Source organism: Myotis nattereri, assembly GCF_964212035.1.
Source record: "Myotis nattereri genome assembly, chromosome: 7".
Lineage (NCBI taxonomy): Eukaryota > Metazoa > Chordata > Mammalia > Chiroptera > Vespertilionidae > Myotis > Myotis nattereri.
In genome coordinates this window covers 26,889,003-26,898,176 of record NC_138082.1, presented here as the reverse complement: position 1 = coordinate 26,898,176, position 9,174 = coordinate 26,889,003, and positions in this window count along the sequence as shown.

Sequence of the window (9,174 nt, the reverse complement as noted above, 5' to 3'; positions counted from 1 at the left end):
ATGTCTGAGTCTCTGCTCTCTTCCTTTATTAATGTTAACCACCTAATTATGACCATAACAAAAAGACCAGAAAACTTCTGAGATATTAGAAAGCATAGACTGACCTTCATATAATTTCCCATCCTCCTTTCTATTTACAGGCCCAGGAAGCTGCAACTAGATTTTATTTTATTGCCTTGACTGTTGTCTCTGTTTCCCAAAGTAATTTATCTCTGGAAGGTTAAAGTAGAAATACTCAATGGTGGATAATTTCACATAACAAAACACATTTTCCTAAACCAAATAACAAGAATTAAGCAAATGATGAAGAGTCAATAATTACATATTGTGTTCCCTCCTGGGATTTCAATAACACTGGTAACATTTTTGTTCCACAAAGAATAGGGGACAAGTGCAGTTGAACCCAAGAACAGAAGTGTTGGTGCCACAAAATAAGCCTATTCTTTCTTTGAGTGCTAGAACATGGCTATTAGCTTCAAATGGGGCACAGAAAATAGTCTTCATAATGAAAGTTTCCTGCAAATTGACTCACTCTCATTAAGGAAGACATTCATTTTCTTATTGCCCCTGATTATCCGAGGTAGCCTAAAGAAGTTAAAGACTAATAACAAAAATAACTATGGTAACTGTTACATGGAAGTTAAAAAAAAAAAAAAAAACAATGGAGAGGAAATAAAGGGCAATATTTCTCTCAGAGCAGCGATTATTAGCAAATATAGTCTTTCAATCATTAACTGAAATAAGCAAATTATTTCCTATTATTTCATTCTGGGTTTTAGCAACATCTACTTTAGCTTTAGGTGCAATATTATGAAGTTTAAAAATCCAGGCAACTCTTGTGGAATTAATACATTTTAGCATACACAGTATTTAAACATGAATTGTTCTGTATAAAATTACCTTAAAATGGTGCAAAACATAGTCTACATATAAAATCTACACATTGAAAAGACAAAGTATATAGTTTCCATTAAGTTTATAAGGCTTTAGTAGTGATTCTATAAATAATAGTAACATTTGAAGAAAAAGTCTAGTATCAAATTTCCCTTGGATTCGAGAGATTTAGTATAAAATGAAAATAACATCCTTAGCGTAAATTGATTAAAAGCACACCATGTAAATCTCTGAGTTAAAAATGTATCTCAGTAAAAGCCAAGTAAATCTGATGTTTTGTTTTAAATGTACTCAAATATTGACAATTTTTAAAAACTTCATGAAAATAAATTAAAAATGAGGAATGAAGAAATAAAGCAGATATACAAAAAGTAATGTATTAGGAAAAATATGTACTGGTCCTTTGCAAGAGGAGAGAGAACTAATAAAAACACATAATCAAGTAGAAAAACCTGTGGCAAGTCTAATAAAATTGCAAAGAAATACATATACACAATATTTTTATAAAATATGAGGAAGCTTTTTATAAGTCACCAGCATGTTTATCTCTATGAATAATAATTACCATTATATGTAAAATACACTGGTATGGGAAAATTTTAAATTATCAAAGTTGACATATATCAAGTGGCAAGAAAAAAAATGAAGTGCTCTATTACCATAGGCTCAATTTTTGTGGTTGTTACAAAGAATTGTTTTTGATTGAGAATCTGGGAGTAGATGCATTTACAGATAAAATTGTTTAAGCTCTTAAAAGAAAATATAATTTCCACATAACAAAATCTGAATTAAAACATAATATAAAATTCAAAATTTCTACAATGATGATAATAGAGACCTAATATTTTAACTTGAGAAGGATACCATGAAAAGGGCATTTGAACATGCTTACCAATGCAATTAGGTGCATAAAAACTAAAGTGAAAAAAGAAAATCAAAATATCTGACTATGATTATCAAGATATTGACAAATTAGAAATCTAGTCAATGTGTTCTGGATTTAGTATCAAATGTAAAAAAGTATTGAACATATGGTATTCCTAATAAATGAATAAGCAAAAGACTATCATGTGAATTAAAAAGTAGGCAAAGGATATGAAAGAAATGTTCAGGTGGTGGTATTATAGCATAGTTAAGGACATGGACCTTTGATTTCAGAGTCTAAAACTGAGATTCCACCATATACTAGCAGTGTGACAATAGGCCAGCTATTTATTGTCTGAAAGCTTTTGGACCTTCTTTTCAAAATAGGACTTACAATGCTTAAGTCACAAATTATTTCAATGAATTAAGTAATATAGGTAAAGAATTTAGCATTACATTTATCTCATACAAAGTGCTTAATAGGGATTGATTTTTATTGCATGAAATTGCATACAAAATCATACTATGAATGTCCAAGGGGAAAAATTGTGGTCTAATTATAATACTCCAAAGAAATCAACATGCCAAAATTAAAATCATATATTTGAATAATATTAATAACATGCCAAAAAAGTAAGTGGTAGAGAAAAAAACATAAAAATTGTATTTTAAAGGTGGTAGAAATTTTCTTAAGTGAGAAGGAAAGGGATACTGGATGCAAACCATACCAAATAAATAGAAAAGTTGTCTCTGGATGGTAGACTTAAAGGTGATTTTCTGATATGAACATGGGTTACATTTTTAGTAACAAAATAAATACAGCAAAGATATTTGTAGGGAATTTGAATAATGATATCTTAATACAGTATATTTCAATGATCATTAAATCAAATTCTTATAAAAGTTTTACAATGAAATTTGAAGAAAATAGGACTGACGTAAAATTTTTCCTTTGAAATTTGTGCTCAGTGTCTAGAAATCTCATGTTTTAATTTTTGTGTTCTCTTCAAAAAATTTCAAGTAGAAGACAGAGTTCCAATCTAGTATGTTGGGAGTGAATGGAACAGAAAGATCATTCTAGAGGTCATGAGGAAAGGTAAAATGAGCCCTCTTACTTTGTCCTTGGAGAATCACCTCAACAATCTAAATTGGTTTCTTAGGAGACTGGTATCAAGTTTTTTCATAAGAAAGTTCCTGCTTCCAGGATGCTATTATCTTCTCAACTAAAAATATCCTGGAATTCAATAGTATTAAAACCCCTTTAAACTTTGGCTTTACTGAATGGCCTTTCAAAATAAATGCATTGCTTTATTATGAGCTAGGGATACATTTAGAGTTATGGTTAGTGTTAAGATTAGGGCTATGGCTGGGGTTAGGATTAGGATTAGGGTTAGGGTTAGGGTTAGGGTTAGGGTCAGGGTTAGGATTAGGGCTAGGGTTGGGGTTAGGATTAGAGTTAGGTTTAGGGTTACTGTTAGGGTTAGATTTTGGGTTAGGACTATATTTAGGGTTAGGATTAGGGTTAATGTTAGGGCTAGGGTGAGGATTAGGTCTAGGGTTAGGTCTAGTGTTAAGGTTAGGGCTAGAGCTAGGGGCTAGGGCTAGGGCTAGGACTAGGGTCAGGGCTGGTATTAGGGCTAGGGTTGGGTTAGGGATAGGGCTACGGTTAGGGCTATGGTTAGGGTTATGGTTATGGTTAGGGTTAGGGATAGGGCTAGGGTTAAGATTAGAATTGGTGTTAGGGTGAGGGCTGGGCTTAGAGTTAAGCTTAGGGTTAAATTCTGGTTACTTAGATGTATACTGGAATCGCCTGGATTCGTAGGGTCATTGATTGTGTTAGGGTTAGGGTTAGTGTTAGGTTTAGGTCTATGGCTAGAGCTAGGGTTAGGTTTATGGTTTGTGTTAGGGTTAGTTCTAGGTTAGGGTTAGGCTTAGGTTTAGGGTTAGGGTTAGGGTTAGGGTCAAGGCCAAGGGCTAGGTTTAGCGTTAGGTCTAGGGTTAGATCTAGGGTAGGGTGAGGGCTGGGGTTAGGGCTAGGGTTATGTCTAGGGCCAGAGCTAAGGTTAGGGCTAGAGCTTGGTTAGTGTTAGGCCTAGGGTTACGTTTAGGGTTAGGGCTAGGATCAGTGTTAGGGTTAGGGTTAGGGTTAGGTTTAGGCTTAGGCTTAGGTTTAGGTCTAGGATTAGGTTCCAGTCCTTCAGGCCAAGCCCAGAAATACATCCTGGGACCAAGACCTCAAACCCATAATCCAAAACTATATAGTGAGCCCAGACCTCCATTTCAGTCCCATACCTGCATCTGGGGCCCAGACCGCTTTCCCAGGACCTAGACCTCCATCCAGGTCTCAGACCTACATTCAGGTCCCAAACCTGCATGCCAGGGCCCACAACTCCATCCTAGGACCCAGACCTGGAACCCAGAATCCAATCAAGAATCAGGGTCCTAGACCTTCTTCTGAGGCCCAGACCTCTCTGTGGGGTCCAAACCTCCATCCCAGACCTCAGTCTGGTGTTCAGACTTCCATCCCTGGACCCAGACATCCCTTCAGGGCCCAGACTCCAACCGGGGCCCAGACTTCCATCCCAGTTGCCAGATGTCCCTCTGGGGTCCAAATCTCCAATAGGGCTTTGGCCTACATCTGGGTCCCAACCCTTCATGCCAGGGTCCTCGATAACAGAATCCTATACTCAAACCCAGAATCCAGTCCTGTATTGGTGCCAAAAACCTCCATCCGGGGCCTAGAACACAATCCGGGACTCAGACCTACATCCAGGTCCCCGACCTTCATGCCAAGGCACAGAACTCCATCCTGGGATGCTGACCTCGATTCCAGAATCCAATCCTGTATCATGGTGCCAGACCTCCATCCAGGGAGCAGATGTTCTTCCTACAATCCATTTCTCCTTTCAGGGCCCAGCCCTCCATTTGGGGTCCAGACCTCCATCTCAGAACCCACACCTCAATCTGGGGCTCAGACCTATATCTGGATTCCAGACATATATGCCAGGGCCCAGAATTCCAATGTGGAATTCTTGGAGAGTCCAAGAATTGAGTCCAATCCTGTATTGGGGCCTAGACCTCCATCCATGGTCCAGACCTTCATTCCATCATCCAGTGGTCCATCCCACACATGAGACCTCCATCTAGGGCACAGCCGTCCAGTATTAGCCCAGACCTCCGTCCCATGACCCAGACAACTATCTGGGGCTCAGACCTACATCTAGGTCCCAGACTTTTATGCCAGAGTCCAGAAGTCCATCCCAGGACCCTAACCACAAATCCAGAATCAGGTCCTGTATCAGGGGCTCAGATCTCCATCCAGAACTACATCCGGGTCCCAGTCCTTCATGCCGGTGTGCAGAAGTCCATCCCGGAACCAGACCTCGAACCCAGAACATAGTCCAGTATTGGGGGCCCAGACTTCCGAGGCCCAGACTTCCCTTTGGGTCGAGACCACCATCCCAGGACCCAGAACTCCCTCCAGGCCCCAGCCCTCCATCCGGGGCCCATACTTCCATCCCAGTTGTCAGACCTCCATTCGAGGCCTAAATCTACATCCAGGGCTTAGACCTACATCGGGGTCCCAACCCTTCATGCCAGGGCCCGGAAGTCCATCCTGGGACCCAGACCTCGAACCAATCATCCAGTCCTGTAACAGGAGCCCAGACCTCCATCCCAGGCTCAGACCTCCATTCCATGACCCAGACGTCCATCCCATGACCCAGACCTCCCTCCAGGTCACAGCTTTCTATCCCTGCCCAGGCTTCCTTCACAGGACCCAGACCTCCATCCAGGGCATAGACCTTCATGCGAGGGCCCAGAACTCGATCTGGGAACCCTAACCTCGAACCCAGAATCCAGTCCTGTATTGGGTGCCCAGACCTTCATCCAGGGCCCGTAACACCATCAAGGCCTCAGAACTACATCTGGGTCCCAGTCCTTCATGTCAGCGTGCAGAAGTCCATCCCAGAACCAGACCTAGAACCCAGAACATAGTCCATTATTGGGGGCCCAGACCTCCATCTGAGGCCCAGTCCTCCCTGAGGGGTCCGGACTTCCATCCCAGGACCCAGACCTCAATTTGGGGCTCAGACCTCCATCACAGGACTCAGACCTCCCTCCAGAGCCCAGCCCTCCAACCTGGGCCCATACTTCCATCCCAGTTGTCAGACCTCCATCTGGAGCTCAGACCTTCATCTGGGTCCCAGACCTTCATGCCAGGGCCCAGAAGTCCATTCCGGAGCCCAGATTTCAGACCCTGAATCCAGTCCTGTATTGGGAGCCTATCCCTCCATCCATGGTCCCGACCTCCATTCCATGACCCAGAGGTCCATCCCAAAAATCAGACCTCCCTCCAGCCTGAGCCCAGACCTCCATCCCAAGATGCTGACTACAATCTGGGGCCAAGACCTCCATCCCAGTTAGACCTTCATCTGGGGTTCAGACCTTTATCCCAGGACCCAGACCTCCTTACTTCTGTAAGAGAATCACCTGAGTTTCATCGTTTTGTTATTAATCACACACATGACAATATGAATAAATGCTAAGGGAATAATGGAAACTCCCAATTTGAGGTGGGCAAAGTGGGGTACATTGCCTCAAAAGCACTAGATCTTTAACACAGATTCCCGTAGGATGTCAGCTGATACCACATTCAGATGAAAAAATTTTTTCTTCTGCTGTATTTGGAACAAAGTAGCATATGCACAATAGATAAGTTATTATCCTTATATTATACAAACCTTTTCTCCTAATGGAGTAATATTGCTTGTGACTCTCTAACCCACAGAAGGAGGTGTCTGTGTGTAAGCCTCTAGAGAGATTCAAAGAATTAATGTCCTCAAGGGTATTGTTATAATGGTTGGCAAAACATATAAAAGGGGAGTTTGGTTTCATGATATTGTGAAATCTCTTATTTTATTAATAAAGTTTTTATTGCCTTTGAATCTATGCTGAATTACTTGTTAATAGTACTCTTGTAAACTATTATGAATATATCATCACACTGTTAGCAGGAAGTAAAGGAAAAAACTTAATTGAAAAAAAGGCATCTGAAAAGACTTTGGTAATATTAAAAGCATAAAGTACAGGGACTAAGTAGGCTCTTCAAGTAATTCATTGTGATATCATGTGTATCTCTATTAGGCTAAATGCTCTGTATAATATGTTAGCTAGGCACATTATCGACTGCGGTTGTATCAGATATATGGCAATTGGAACTCGTCATTTACTAGCTGTGCTGTAAAGTCGCGAGTATCTAAGAAATCTCAATATTGAACATCTCACACTGCTTTCCCATGAGCAAATGTGTCCCAGCCACACTGGTTCTTTCTATGCTTTGCACCTTATTTTACTTTTGGTTTTGCATGATACATCCATTTAGAATGCTCTGCCCACAGATCTCGAACTGACTATCTAGCTTTACATATCACCTCTTCAGACAGATCTCCCATACTTCAGTGGCTTTCCTTTCATTCTGAAATTCTATTTTATTCTGGCAATGTGAGCTTATTGTATCAACAATATCTGGAACAGTGTCTGGAACTTTGAACCAGCAGGTATTGAATGAATGAATGGTCAAATTGTCTTAATTTAACCCCATGTTTTGGGTGGATTCAAAACCAATATGAGACAAAGTTGTTCACAAGCAATGCAGGGTGGGACAAAAGTAAGGTTAGTTGTTTTATGAAAAATAATGCAATAATTAGAGGAGGAACCAAGATGGCAGTGTAGGTAAATGCAGTACTCACTGCCTCCCACAACCACATCAAAATTACAACTAAAATACAGAACCGCCTGAAAGCTGGCTGAATGGAAGTCCTACAATTAGAGAATTAAATAAGAAAGCAATTGAGGCTGGTAGGAAGGGCAGAGGTGTGGAATGGGCTGCTCTGACACCCATGTGTGGCATTTTTATAATCAGGAGGGATATCTTGGCTGCAGAGGACTCCTTGAGGAGGAAAGGGTCCCAGTGCCACACTAGACCCCTCAGCCTAGGACTCCAGTGCTTGGAAGAAAAGTCCCTGTAACTTCGGGCTATGAAAACCAGCAGGAACTGTGGCTGAGTGACATGCAGGCTGCTGGAGACCCAGGCAGTTCCTCTTAAAGGGCCTACACACTGACTTACTTGGATTGTTGGGCAGGGGCCCTATCTGAGTCTCCAGAATAAAAAATCTGAACAATAAAATGGCAATAAATACACATCTATCAATAACTGAATCTAAAAATAAACAAACAAGGAATCAAATGAACACAATAAACTGATAAATAAAATAGAACCTGAGGCTTGGAAACATGGAACAGACTGACAAATCTCAGAGGGAAGGTGGGAGGGGGCAGGAAGAGATTAACCAAAGAACATATACTAGTATGCATATATGCATTACCTTTGGACACAAACAATAGGGTGGTAAAGACCTGGGGTGGGAGGGGAACACAGTGAAGAGGGCCAATAGGGACACACACACAAAAGAAAACATCTTTATTTTTCACAATAAAGATCTTTTTAAAATCAAATAACATTCAATAAAAAATCGAAAAAAAGCATTAAAATAATGTAATAACTAAAACATAATAGTACAAAAATAGACTGTGTTTTTCAGACAACTGTAAACCTACTTTTGTCCTACTTTTCGCTGTATTTTAAAATACTTTGAAATTCTATGCTTCACTCCTTAAAAAAAAAAAAAAAAACACACCCCTGGGAAAAAGGCAAGAGGTCATAATCAAGTGGAGTGACTCTCCTGCTCAAAGTATGCCACGGTAGGTTGGCCATGCATGCACTGACAGCTTCCCCATTGGTGGCATGAAGGAAGGAAGACCAGGCATACCAGGGCAGGAGGATGTGTGCTGAAGGATCCAGGCATCTCAAGGAGGTTTTCTCACGCTCTGCCTGCTGCCCCACCATATGAAAGAAGTGGGAGTTTTATAATATTTTTAACACAATTAGCAGCTAAAATGAGCACCTGGAATTTCATTTTATTCTGCCTCAGAATTCGGCCTTTGCATCATCAATCAAGCTGCCCTAATGTTTTCTTGAAGTAAAAAAAAAAAAAATTAAAAATTATGGAAATAAAAATACTTCCCTCAGCTACTTAAAATTTCTTGTGTGTAAAGAAAAGAATATTGTTACTCAGAGGAGAGAGAGAGAAAGAGAGAGAGAGAGAGAGAGAGAGAGAGAGAGAGAGAGAGAATCATTTGGTGAGTTGATTATTGGGCGGAGGGGGGGACCTCTACCCACCACAGTATTTTACAAATTCAGAACAGCACCAAAAAAACACTATAGTTTACATATTTCTATGTGCAAAATATAATGATATATGTAATATTCATTCACTTATTCTTTCAATATATGCTGAGTATTTAGCACAAACTAGACCTGTGCTACACACAGCAGTGAACCAAATAGCGGAGATC